General features: G+C 39.4%; 1 long non-coding RNA gene across 1 annotated transcript; it reads right to left on the bottom strand.

The window, feature by feature from the left end:
- Positions 1-6,945: 6,945 nt before the first annotated feature.
- On the bottom strand, positions 6,946-13,392 carry LOC109211869. Its single transcript, XR_002065788.1, has 5 exons — positions 12,996-13,392; positions 12,304-12,375; positions 8,021-8,074; positions 7,295-7,420; positions 6,946-7,152 (listed from the first exon to the last, which is right to left on the bottom strand). It is a non-coding gene; the product is annotated as an uncharacterized LOC109211869 (long non-coding RNA).
- Positions 13,393-13,757: the final 365 nt, after the last annotated feature.

The following is a 13,757-nucleotide window of genomic DNA, read 5'->3' as shown; positions in this document are numbered from 1 at the left end:
ATAGTTGTCGGGGGTTTGTAGCTCGGTGTCTCAATTGTCAGCAGGTGAAATATGAGCATCAGAGACCGGGTGGCTTGCTTCAGCAGATGGTTATTCCTGAGTGGAAGTGGGAGAGGATCACTATGGATTTTGTTGTTGGACTTCCTCGGACTTTGAAGAAGTTCGATGCTATTTGGGTGATTGTAGACAGGCTGACCAAGTCCGCGCACTTCATTCCTATCTGTACTACTTATTCTTCAGAGCGGCTGGCAGAGATATATATTCGGGAGATTGTTCGGTTGCATGGTGTCCCAGTTTCAATCATATCAGATCGGGGCACTCAGTTTACTTCCCAGTTTTGGAAGTCTGTTCAACGAGAGTTGGGTACTCAGGTGCAGTTGAGCACAACTTTTCACCCTTAGACGGACGGGCAGTTCGAGCACACTATTCAGATATTGGAGGATATGCTACGCGCCTGTGTTATTGATTTCGGAGGGTCATGGGATCAGTTTCTACCGCTTGTAGAGTTTGCTTATAACAACGGCTACCAGTTGAGTATTCAGATGGCGCCATATGAGGCTTTGTACGGGAGGCACTGTAGATCTCCAGTTGGTTGGTTCGAGCCCGGCGAGGCTAGGCTATTGGGGACATATTTGGTTTAGGATGCTTTAGATAAAGTTAAGGTAATTCAGGAGAGAATTCGTACGGCGCAGTCGAGGCAGAAGCGTTATGCGGACAGGAAGGTTCGAGATGTGTCCTACATGGTTGGTGAGAAGGTCCTATTGAAGGTTTCGCCCACGAAGGGCGTTATGAGATTCGAAAAGAAAGGAAAGTTGAGTCCGCGATTCATTGGGCCTTTTGAGGTACTTCGGAGGATTGGGGAGGTGGCTTATGAGCTTGCCTTGCCACCCAGCTTGTCGAGTGTGCATCCAGTTTTTCATGTGTCTATGCTCCGGAAGTATATTGGGGACCCGTCCCATGTTCTGGATTTCAGTACGGTTCAGTTGGAGGGTGATTTTACTTATGATGTAGAGCCAGCAGCTATTTTGGAGCGACAGGTTCGAATGAGGTCAAAGGATATAGCTTCAGTGAAGGTGCAGTGGAGAGGTCGGCCCGTGGAGGAGGCTACCTCGGAGACCGAGCGGGAGATGCGGAGCAGATATCCTCACCTATTTGAGGCTTCAGGTATGTTTCTTGACTCGTTCGAGGACGAACGTTTGTTTAAGTTGGGGAGGATGTGACGACCCGACCAGTCGTCTCATGAATTACCGCTCCATTTCCCCTATTTCTGCTTCTTTATGCTTCATTATCTGTGTTTTATGTGATCAAGTTGATTAGTTTTCGTTCGGAGTGGATTTGGTAAGAAATGAGACACTTAGTCTCTTTTAAGAAGGTTTAAGTTGGAAAAGTCAACCAGATGTTGACTTATGTGTTAGAGGGCTCGGATGTGAGTTCCAATGGTTCGGTTAGCTTCGGGAGGTGATTTGTGATCTAGGAGCGTGATCAGAATTGGGTTTGGAGGTCTGGGGTAGAATTAGGCTTGAATTGGCGAAGTTAGTATTTTGGCGATTTCCGGTTGGTAGGTGAGATTTTGATCCGAAGGTCGGAATGGAATTCCGAGAGTTGCTGTAGCTTGGTTATGTCAGTTGGGATGTGTGTGCAAAATGTCAGGTCATTTGGACGTGGTTTGGTTGAGTTTTTGATCAAAAGCGTGTTTCGGAAGTTTTTAGAAAACTTAGGCTTGAATTCGATGTGAATTGGTGGATTTGGTGTTGTTTGAGGTGTTTTGATGATTGGAACAAGTTTGAATGAGATTTTAGGATGTGTTGGTGATTTTGGTTGAGGTCCCGGGGGCCTCGGGTGAGTTTCGGGTGGTAAATCGGACCATTTTCTAAGTTTAAAAGTTGCAGATTTTCATTTCAGGTGTTGCAGAGATTTATCTCTTCGCGTTCGTGAGAGGAGCCTCGCGTTAGCGTAGCAGGAATTTGGGTTGGCCAGAGTTTAGCCTTCGCGTTTAAGGTCTCGCGTTCGCGGAGGGCCTTGATCTTGTGCTTCGCGTTCGCATGCAGAGTTCCGCGTTCGCGTATAAGGAGTTGGGGTCCAGTGGATATTGGTCTTCGCGTTCGCGTTTGGGGACCGCGTTCGCGTAAGTGTAAAAGATTGAAGCATCGCGTACGCGGGGGACCCAGTCGCGTTCGCGTAGGGTTATTTTTGGGAAATATAAAAAATGTGCTTCGCGTTCGCGAGGCTGAGGTCGATAACGCAGAAATATCAGAACTGGGCAGAAGGTTTATAAACATTTCATCCGCGATTTTAATCATTTTTCCTCCACAGCTGAGCATTTTGAGAGCTTTTTGAAGGTGATTAAAGAGGGATTCTAGGAGAATTGTTTGGAGGTAAGATCTTTGAACCTAAAACGTTTGTGAAATCTAACTAGAAATTCATGGAAATTTGAACAAAAATGGAAGAACTAGGGCTTGGAATTTTGGATTTTCTTAATTTGGGATTTGAGGGGTCATTTGGACCCCGATTTTGGTGTTCTTTATATGCATAGACTCGTGGAGTGATAAGGAACCCGTTGATGTTCTAAGTTTCGAGAAGTTGGCTCGGGGCTCGGGTTTTGCTAATTTCGAGATTTTTGATATTTTTCGATTGTTTTCGCTTGGGCTTTGTTCCCTTAGCATATTGTGACGTATTCGTTCTGATTTTGGATAGATTCGACGCGCGTGGAGGCCGATTTGAGGGGCAAAGGCATCAGGATCTAGAGTTTTAGCCGGTTCGAGGTGAGTAACAATGTTAAATGATGTCCTGAGGGTTTGAAACCCCAGATTGCACATCGTAGTGCTATATTGAGGTGAGACACGCGCTGGACGATGAGCGTGGGGTCTTTTACTACGGGAGATTGTGACTTGGTCCGTCCCGATTGATGATTTTACCGCGTATTTGACGGAAACTTATTTGTTATCATCATGATTTGGACTGATTGCCATATTTGGGCTTCGTGCCAATTATTTGAACCCTTCGGGGATTTTTATCACTATTTCCTCACCGTTTTGACTTATTACTTGAACTCAGCCCTGTTGATATCTACTATTTCACAAACTCACCCATTTTTACTCAGATTTGAAACTTAAATGATATTTCTAAATGTTGTTTTGGGCTGAGAACTACTGTTTTACTAATGCCCGAGGGGCTTGTGATGATATTTGACTGAGTGCGGCCGAGGGCATATGTGAGGATACACTGAGTGATATGAGGTCGAGGGACTGAGATACATTTATATGCCACGAGGTGGCTTGAGTGATGTGAGGCCGAGTGCCTAGAGATGATGCCACGAGGTGGCTTGATATAGCGCTTGGGCCGTAGGGGCCCCTCCGGAGTCTGCACACGCACAGTGAGCGTGGGTACCCATTGTGATCTGCGAGTGAGCCCGAGGGGCTGATATTGTGATTGGGAGTGAGCCCGAGGGGCTGATATTGTTCTGAGAGGGAGTCCGAGGGGCTGATACTATTCTGAGAGATTGATACTGTGCCCGAGGGGCGAATTCCTATTTGTTATTTACCTGTCAAATTACCTGTTTTACTTGTTAAAAAGGGATTTTTACTTGATTACTTCATTGGTTTATTGTTTTAAGTGATTTCATTGCTTCTGTATAGATTACCTTGTGTTTTCGCGTGTTTTCTTGCTTTCATCCATTATTTATATTTATTACTCACTGGGTTGGAGTACTCATATTACTCCCTGCACCGTGTGTGCAAATTCAGGCATAGCAGGTCCCGCTCTCGAGTGTTGACTCGTCCCAGCTCAGGCGGATCTTCGAGGAGACTTTAGGTAGCTGCTGGCGTTCGCAGCCTGGAGCTCCTCCCTATCTATATCTTTACTTTCTATTCTAGTATTGGGACTCTGTAGTTATATTGAGAGAGTTGTTATCTTAGACGCTCGTGACTTGTGACACCCCGGTTTGGGCTGTGTCGGGATGGTTTCCCCTTATTGTTATCTATGTTTCCGCAAATTTATTACTATTAGATCATACTTTAAGATGTTTTATGATCATTAACTGCTTTAAAAGGTGTATTGTATTGGTTCGGCTGGCCTTGTCTTCACAAGAGGCGCCATTACGACCGGGTTCGGGGTTAGGGTCGTGATAACAACAATAACAACATGCATGCATCATGTTCCAACCTTATCTCCATCACAATATACCACAAAATAGCCCTGACACCCTAATCACTTCATACATAAAACGATAACCAAAGTAGTGTCCTACAACCTAAAAAAATGTAACGACGAACGACCAGCCAACCCCCCCTGCCATTATGTGGTGTTTCTCCACACTCTTTCTCCTCCCAAACTCCATAAAAACATTAGCAAACTAGACAACCCAACAGCAACGCGAAACAACCCACAAAACAGTCCCATAAATTCAACAACTCCAAACTAATTTTTCGGTTTACTAAAACATGTTTCGACTTGTCTTTTCTTTCAAATTGAGCAACACAAACAACAACAAATAATTAAGCATCTTATCCTATAAACCAGACATCAATTCAACTTAAAAATAATTTCACAACCAGCCAACAGTGATGGAACAACAAACAACATACTGCTCATTTGAAACTCGCTAGGTCTAGTCTTTACAGTCGAGTTACAACTCGTACAAGCATAGATAATGGAAGGAGAAGCATAAACTTACCTTGGACTGAGTAGAACCACGAAACCTAGTCCTTCTCCATCAAAAATCAGTCCCCCAACGCAGCTACATGAAGGAGAAAGAGAAACTAGCAAGCTGCCCGGGGTTTTCGACACTAGAATCACGTCGTAACATCCGAAATAACCTAGGGTTTGTGTGGGATTTTTGGGGAGGAGTTGCAGGGGTTAAATTTGGTTTTTTTGGTCTGAAAGATAGGTGAAATAACTGAGTTTATAATCCCTTAAAACTCCCCTCTTGGCCGACTTTGGGGCTTTTAATTTTATCCTCTCATTTTGTCAAGTAGGTGATGCACCTACTTGTCAACTTACCAATCTGCGCAGGCTCGCAAAAATACGAGTATCTCTATACTCCGAGATCGTATTGACAAACGGTTTAATGCGTTGGAAACTAGACTCATAGATATTTAATTTTTTATGTAGATCATCCCCTTATTCCAAGTATATTGGGAGAAAAACTCAGTTATATTTGACCTAATTTTCAGCACATTTATGAATGGAACTTGTGATGACCTTTTTCCAACTTTTGTTCCCCAACTCGCTTGACTTAAAAATATAACACCAACTATCATACGACTAAAAAAAACTTATAATATAATCTCCTTATAATGTTAATCACCCTAGTCTCACCCCAAAAGTACATGGTAAAACAATCCAACTTGTCGACTTTCGACGGAACTTATTTTCTTCAATTCGTTTAGCTTCTAAGCCTTCAAACCCTCTTACTACTTGGTATCAATGATCTTAAATATTTTTAACCTCCAAGTTAACATGATGAACTAACTTTGTAAACTTTTCAAAGATGATTCCATTTTTGAGCTTACATTAATTGACTTATGACGTACTCTTACATACGAAAATATGGGGTGTAACAGAAATCTCACTCCCCGTCTCCTTAGCCATCTGGAGTCGAATAGGCTGGATAAGTCCCTCAATGAACCTCCTCACTCTCTCTCTCTCTCAATGGGAAGTATAACTAGAGCATGATGGGCCAACTCGATAAACCTGGTCTCGTACTGAGTAACAGTCATGGAACCCTGCTGGAGGCGCTCAAACTGCCTCCGATAGATCTCCCTCTGAGTAACAGGAAGAAACTTCTCCAAGAATAGCTGAGTAAACTGCTCCCAAGTCAAAGCTGGTGATCCGGCTGGTCTAGCCAAACAGAAATCTCTCCACCAAGTCTTGGCGGATCCAGATAAGCGAAAAGTAGCAAAATCAACCTCATTGGTCTCCACTATCCCCATGTTCCTGAGAACCTCGTGACAGCTGTCTAGATAATCATGGGGATCCTCAGAAGATGCGCCGCTGAAAGTGGCAGTGAAGAGCTTGGTGAACCTATCCAATCTCCACAAGGCATCGACAGTCATAGCTGCTCCGTCGCCTGTCTGGGCTACCACGCCCGACTGAACCGCTCCAACTGGCTGAGCTGCTGGAGTCTTAAACTGGGGAGCCAGCTGCTCCAGAGTGCGAGTAGCAGGAGTCTGGGCCCCTCCTCCAAACTGACAGACGGCTGGGGCTACAGGAAGCAAGCCTGCTTGGGTGACACTCTCCATGAGGCCCACTAGATGGACGAGAGTGTCCTGAAGTACTGGGGAACAATGAACCTCTCTGGGACCTGAAATGGGCCCACCGGAGCTGTCTGGGCTGGAACCTCCTCGTCAAACTCAACCTGAGGCTCTGCCACTGGTGCCACTGCTCCGGGCTGAGCTCTGCCCCTACCTCGGCCTCTAGCACGGCCTTGCCCTCTGCCCCTCGTGGGAGCTGCTGCTGGGGGCTCGGGCTGCTGATCAGCAGATGAGGAAGCGCGTGTTCTTGGCATCTGCGAAAGAACAGAGTAGAAATTCGATTAGCATTACCAAACCGCACAACAGGAAAGAATAGATGTGAAGTTTTTCCTAACTCTGTAGCCTCTGGGGGATAAATACAGACGTCTCCGTACCGATCCCTCAGACTCTACTAAGCTTGTTTGTGAATTGTGAGACCTATGTAACCTAGAGCTCTGATACCAACTTGTCACGACTCCCGAGGGTAGGAAATCCGGGTCGTGACAGAACTACCTATTGTAACGGTTTTTATATTATTTTGGAACGGTTTACAAGTCCTATGGCAACGGTTTTGTTAGCTGTAACAATTTAATTGAATTGAAAAGAGTGCCCCTGTTGTGTATATATATATATATATATATATATATATATATAAAACTATAAAATACTAAAATTTATATAAATACAAAAATGAAACTATTCATAATCCAAATTGTCCGACAAGCTAATAACAAATCCATAGATATAGTGATGAAACCAATAACATACATCTGATATTTCAAGATCAAAAGTTTTAAAATATTTTGATAATAAACATTCCTAGAAACTGCCACATGCATCTACAACAATCAACGATTCAAAATTCAAGTAAGGCCTAGATCTTCACCACTGCCTCCGTCTTCCATCTCTTCATCTACTCCACCTACAAAAGAGTATAAAATGAGATTTGCAAAATGGATTATGCTCAGACCAAAGATAAATATAAGTACAAGTTTATGAAGCCAAGAACACCTATTGGAACGGTTATGGATCTCTCAAGTGACGGAGAGTTTCTTCGTTCTTACCTTTCACCTAGTTATGGATCTCTCAAGATTTGTTTGTTTCCCATCCACGCACAATCTTTGAAAAGCATGGAAAATTTTTCCTAGCTGGCTCACAGCTTTGAAACTCACAGAGTATTGCAAAGGAATCTGGATAGTAAGGTCAGCATCAACAATGTAACTGAGTTTTCTACTTTAACCACAACGACAGTTATGGCACCAAATGTAAGATCGCTGAAATGCATATGCAAGTTAATATCAATTTCATCAGTACATCTCCAAAACTTCACATCTGGAAGATACCCATGGCTATTATCACCTCAAATAGTGCCTCAGAGTATACAACTTATTTTCCAACATCCGCACTAGAAAACCTTCAGTACCGACCTTCAGGTGTGCAGTGTAACCTTAGAAATTTTTCTAAACCTTTAATAGTTTCTCCATTTTCCTTTCGGAAACAAATAAATAGGTACTGTTTTTTTTACTACTTCATGATCCAAACAATCTTTATGGGTCAAAGCAGATCCTAATTGCATTTCAAGAACCAAATAAGCCAGTATAAACAACTGCAACAAATTGCTAGACAAATTGCAAAGGAATGCAAACATAAAAACATGTCTAACCAAACAGTCCAACAAACAGTAAGCAAAAGTACAAAACATCATAAGTAAAAATCAAAGCTTAACATCCAACTCATCTCCAAAAAATTGAAACCACTTCAAATTCAACCCTAGTGTATAGAGGAATCACCTGGACAAGAAATGCAGAAACATTCTTTCTCTGATCACCCTGGAGTTGAATAACCTTCAAAACAACAATAGCACATGACATATTAGTCACAACACTCAAAAATGACCATGATGTTGTAAGACATTTAACAGACAGATAACAATCTCCCTAAAAAGAAAATGAAACAGAATTAGAAGTGATCGAGAACACCAAAATTAATCTTAATATATATAAATGTATTATCACTTACTCAAAAAAGAATATATTTAAAAGAATTTCAGAACTTTCTTATTTAATCATCTGCTTCCATCCAGTCGCAATCAGTATCATCAAACCCATCCTCCAAAATTGAGCAATTATCGGCCTTCTTATTTTCTTTCCAAAATAACATGCAATCATTGGGGCATGCATGTATTTTTTCATAATGAAGACCCAAATCTTTTATCATGTTTTTAGCCTTGTTGAAAGATTCTGGTACCTGAGCAAAGGGAAATGCCTCTTTTATTAACTCTAACAAATCTGAGAAAGCCACATTACTTAACCCATGCAAGGATTTAAGCAAGTACAACCGAATAGTGAAACTTAGTTTACTGAAATTTTCACACCCCGGATATAACTCTTGTTTTCCTTCCTCTAGTAATTTGAAAAATTTCCTTGCTTCGTCAGGTTGTCTTTCCCCAACTCCTTCTTCATCCCCTGCCTGATCCTCTATATTTCTAAATGTATCATGAAGCATTCCATCAATATCATCATGCATGTTAGAACCTTCATCATCATTGCTTGGAGAAGGTGTATTTCTCGAGGAAAAGTCCTCCCCGTGGAAAACCCATTTGGTATAACCATCAACAAACCCATGAACAACCAAATGATCCACCACCACATTTCTATAATTCCAATAGCGATTAATGCACTTTTTGCAAGGGCATAATATTTCATTTCCTTGGGCGGCTCGTTCAAATGCCTTATCAAGAAAATTATTCACTCCACCTATATACTCATCCGTCCATCTAAGGAGATTCATCCAACTTTTATCACCATAATCTATGGATATCCTTTATAATATATTCAAATCACCAAAATTAGTATTCAAGGTCCAGGGATCAAGAAGGCCATACTTGGAGGTAAAAAAGCAAAAATTGTGTTTTAAGCTTGCCCTTTTATGTCATAGAAATCTGTCCGTTAAGTCTGGCGATAGAATGTTAAAGTTAGAAATCATGCTTTCGGAAGTGTATTACTATTTTGCTTGAGAGTATGTTCTTTGAATCTTAATACGTCTTTTATGTTCAGTAGTTTTCGTCTTAAATGTTAGACTCTTTTACACTTAGAGGTCATATTTAGGCTCATATTTATTAAGTATCATGTTGTGAATCTTTACTGGTAGAAACCATGTCTTGGACACCTTATTATTTGACTAACATGTTTAAGCATAATTTGAGTTAAAAAAATATTCATTTTGACAACTTTCTGTATCTTGATTCAATTAATTTTTTCCTTTTACTAAAACTTGCATTAATATTTCATTCTCCGATAAATGCCATATTCATAAGACTTGACTCAACTGACATGTAAAAATGAAGTATAAAAACCATATATGTAGGTTTATTATTACACACATAAGGCTTATGACTTTATCTGTGTTATTCTTTAGAAAAGGCATGACTATACAAAAACAGTTCATTCCTTCATGTAATGACCCGATCGTTCGTTCTGAGAGTTATAGCCACATTTCCCCTATCTATGCTTATTTATATGTTGTTAAGCTGTGTTGAGTTGTATCGAGTTGGTAGGTTTGGGTTCGGAGTAGTTTTGAAGTGAAATGAACACTTAGTCTCTTAATTAGAAAGCTAAGTTAGAAAAGTCAACCGGAAGTTGACTTATCAGTAAACGAATTTGGATTTGGATTTTTATGATTCGACTAGCTTCGTTGGGTGATTTTAGACTTAGGAGTGTGTCCGAAATATAATTTGGAGGTCCGTGGTAGAATTAGGTTTGAATTGGCAAAAGTTGGAAGTTTAAAAGTCTTAGGCTTGAATTCGAGGTTGATTTGGTGTTTTGGTGTTGTTTTGGGTGTTCCGGAGGTTCGACTAAGTTCGGGTAGTGATATATGACTTGTTGAAATTATTGATTTAGGTCCCGAGGGCCTCGGGTGAGTTTCGGATAGGTTTGGATTGTGTTGCACTCGTTTTTCTTATGTTTCGACGCCGTTTCTTCAAGCATAAATGATATCATATTGAACAAATGAGCTTTGATTTCTTTTTTGATTGAAGCATTAGATCCGTATTGTAATTACGGACCCGTAACAAAAAGAATCGTCGAATTTGGACATCGTATGAGGATTTTATGGTCATTTTGCTAAGAGTTAGGTTGCCAGATTTTTCAGATTAATTACGAAATTGCCATTAGCAGCGTATTTAAAAATCTGCACTATTTGCAAATATTAAAACCTACATATCTCCTTCGTTATAAGGTCAAATTGAGTGATTCAAAAGCCTAACTTGACTAAAATTTCACAAGGAATCCATTGGAGACTACAAGGTAGCTGCCAGCGTCCGCAGGACCTTGTTACTCCTTTTATCATTTCTTCTTTGGACAGTTAGACCGTTTATATATCTCAGTTCATATTTTTAGACGCTCGTGACTTAGTGACACCCTGATGTTTGGGACTCGTTTCCGTATTTTATATTATTTATAATTAGAGTTGGTTTAGTTTATCAGGAATTAAATTATTGGAAATGTTTTATTAAATTCTTATAATCAGATTAGTAGTAATTTTGGGAATAGGCTTGCCTTGTAACACGATAGGCGCCATCACGACCAAGGTTAGATTTTGGGTCGTGACACTTCATCAAAGGTGTTGTAACTTTTGGTTCAGGAATTCATGTCTTAAAATAGTATTTTTCTGTATATTTTTACTTTAGGATTATCTAAATTAGGAACTTGAGATGGATACTGTAAGGCATTTGTGATACCTTGAAACAACATATTCATTTTCTGTGACTTCAACTAGGGGTCTAAAAGATGATTTGCTATTACAATATTTATATTTATAACTTGATTGATCCTCTTTGTATTAAATAAAGATGATTTGATAAGAATTACTTCCATTCCTTCCTAATTTTCATTCAGCGTGGAAGTAAAACACTACTTTTGAAAGATTCGACACGTATCCGGCAATATATTCGGAGAGTCAAAGCAACATAGTCTGCAACATCAGTAAATTCCCTAGGAAAAATAACTTCAGATAGATTGCACCTAATGAAATCTTGTAATTATCACACTTCTGCCAAGAATTCATTATCTCTAGTAATAAACTCTAATTGCAGAAACGCCCAATCTAGGTTTTTTATAAACTCTAAACAAGAAAAACAAAATCTAATTTCTGCAAATATAAGAGAAACTCATTACATAATCTAGCCATTAAATAGAGATTTATAAATAATAATGCAATAAAAGTAGTGCTGATATATATTCTGTTAAAAGTTCACAGAGAGCAACCATCCCTTATTGCCTGGCCTATTTAAACCAAAACATAGAGTACCCTACTGTTTACCTACCTATTGAAAGACTTATTCATTCCCATGGGAAATGCATGTTAACAGGTATAGCAAGTTAAACTACTTCTCCTCAAATTTGTTATGAATTGCTTAACTATAACAGATCAGCCAATAGTCACTAACAAAATAATCTCCTGCGTACATAATCTTTCTATATACGATGTCAAACTAGACATTAAACTACGACACATAACTATTTATATTAGTGGAAGTTCACCTCTGTAGATTTTGGCACAATGAACCTATTCTACCTCAGTACCTAATACATCAGGCAAAGTATGTTGACAGAGATTCTACCTAGGTAAAACATACCGACCAAAGATTTTCGGAGGTTCATCTTTTAATCATCTGTCGTATGCCTTCATTATGATATTACATCTCCTAAATTAATTAAATATCTGAAATGATGTAATATCAAGTTGGCAACATTCAAAAGGAATTGTAGCACTTCTAGTGAGACCAGATATATAAAGCAGCAATCACTTTATATATCTTCACATTTCTTCCTAAGCCACTCGAAACACCATTATCCAACAGGATTTCGTTCAAACCCAAAGACACAGTATATTCAAACTCGAACAACAAGCCATTTTCATTCACTATCAAAATAATGTGAAGGAAGCTTACAGAAACACCGAAATTTAAACAAAAACAAAAAAACCAACCCAGAAATTAAAAAAAAACAAATTAAAAAACCCAAAATCAACACCCACACGAGTTAAGAAACTTTTGCAATAAGAGTATATTTACCGATTTTCAGATTTGGAGAAACTCTAAAGGGTACCGCCTCCGGTGCCGTCGATTATGGAGGAGTTGTTGAGCCTGAAGGAGATTGTCGATCGTCAAGTTATATTCCATATTTTCATAGAGATATAAGGTGATTAAAGCTGAATGTCGTACAATGACGTCTGACGTATACGGATTTCAATTGTGTAGATAAGATAAAAAAGTTACCAAATTTTTTCCAAGCACAGTCAATTAATCGAGTTAATAAACAAAATAAACATGAATTTCGACAAAGTCGATAGTAATACAACACATCTGCAAAACCATATAAAAGGGGAAACCACATTGTATGCAGCTAAAAAAATAGTACGAATCAAAAAATTAATTACTGTAAGAAATAAAATAAAAAATAACAGTTACCAAATCAAAAAATATTAAGAGTTTCAGAAAATAATACTTAAGAAGAGCTGAAGTCCTCTCCAGAAAATACAAAATAAACATTAGTTTTCCAAATACCACATATCCTCTAAGTGGCGTTTGAAGCCTTTAACTACCATTCTTCATGCCCAGTAATTAGATGAGAGAATATTAGTATCCCAAAATACTATCATGTGACCTAAAGTTGGAATTTTGAGCCAAAAACAAGAACATGCAGTCCAAATTGAGAAATAGATTCATACAATTGGTAAATACAGAGAGAGAAGAAAGGTGCTTACCACTCGATTTCTCAGCCGAGTTCGCCGGAGAAGGAGATTACGAAGAGCAGCAGCTGAGCGCGGCCTCAACTCGATTTGCTGATGAGGTCTCTTTGAAGGAAAACGAATTACCGCAGAAGGAACACGATTGTTGACTCTGCAGAAAAACAGAAGCCCTAAAAAGCTGAGCTTAGTCTCTCTAAATCAATAGCGGAATCAGGTAGTGATGCAAAGGCTTCGTAATCTCGATCCCAATCGCGAAGAGAGCTCTTGAATCCCGCAAACAACTCTCTAATTCGCTATATATTGGAATTTTGAGGTCTTTTTTGACTGATTTTTGCTGATTTTGATCTAATTTGAAGGTGATTTTGGGAGTACTGGATGATCTATTTTGGAGATGACTGGAGGAGAGACCCGCCTATTGATTTATGTATTTCATATTTTATTAGGTATAAAACTAAAAAAAGAAAGAAAATTAGATGGTGGGCCCTTCCATTTTAGCGGATATTAAAAAATTGGATTAAAAAAAAGAAGGAATTAATAACCGTAACAATAGAGATAACCGTTACCATAGATTTATTTATAGCTACGGTTATATAAAGTGTTGCCATATATACCTCTATCGGAATGCTTTTTAGACTATGGCAACGGTTCAGTTTCTAAGTGTCCCGGTAGTTCCAATAATTATTAGTAACGGTTAAAACCGTAACAATAGACTACCTATAGCAACGGTTATAAAACCGTAGCAATAAAAAGCGTTGCCATAGCTCCAATTTCTAGTAG

The sequence above is a fragment of the Nicotiana attenuata genome, unplaced genomic scaffold (assembly GCF_001879085.1).
Source record: "Nicotiana attenuata strain UT unplaced genomic scaffold, NIATTr2, whole genome shotgun sequence".
Classification (NCBI taxonomy): Eukaryota; Viridiplantae; Streptophyta; class Magnoliopsida; order Solanales; family Solanaceae; genus Nicotiana; species Nicotiana attenuata.
The sequence above is the reverse complement of the archived record's forward strand: the minus strand, read 5'-3'. Positions and strand labels throughout refer to the sequence as shown.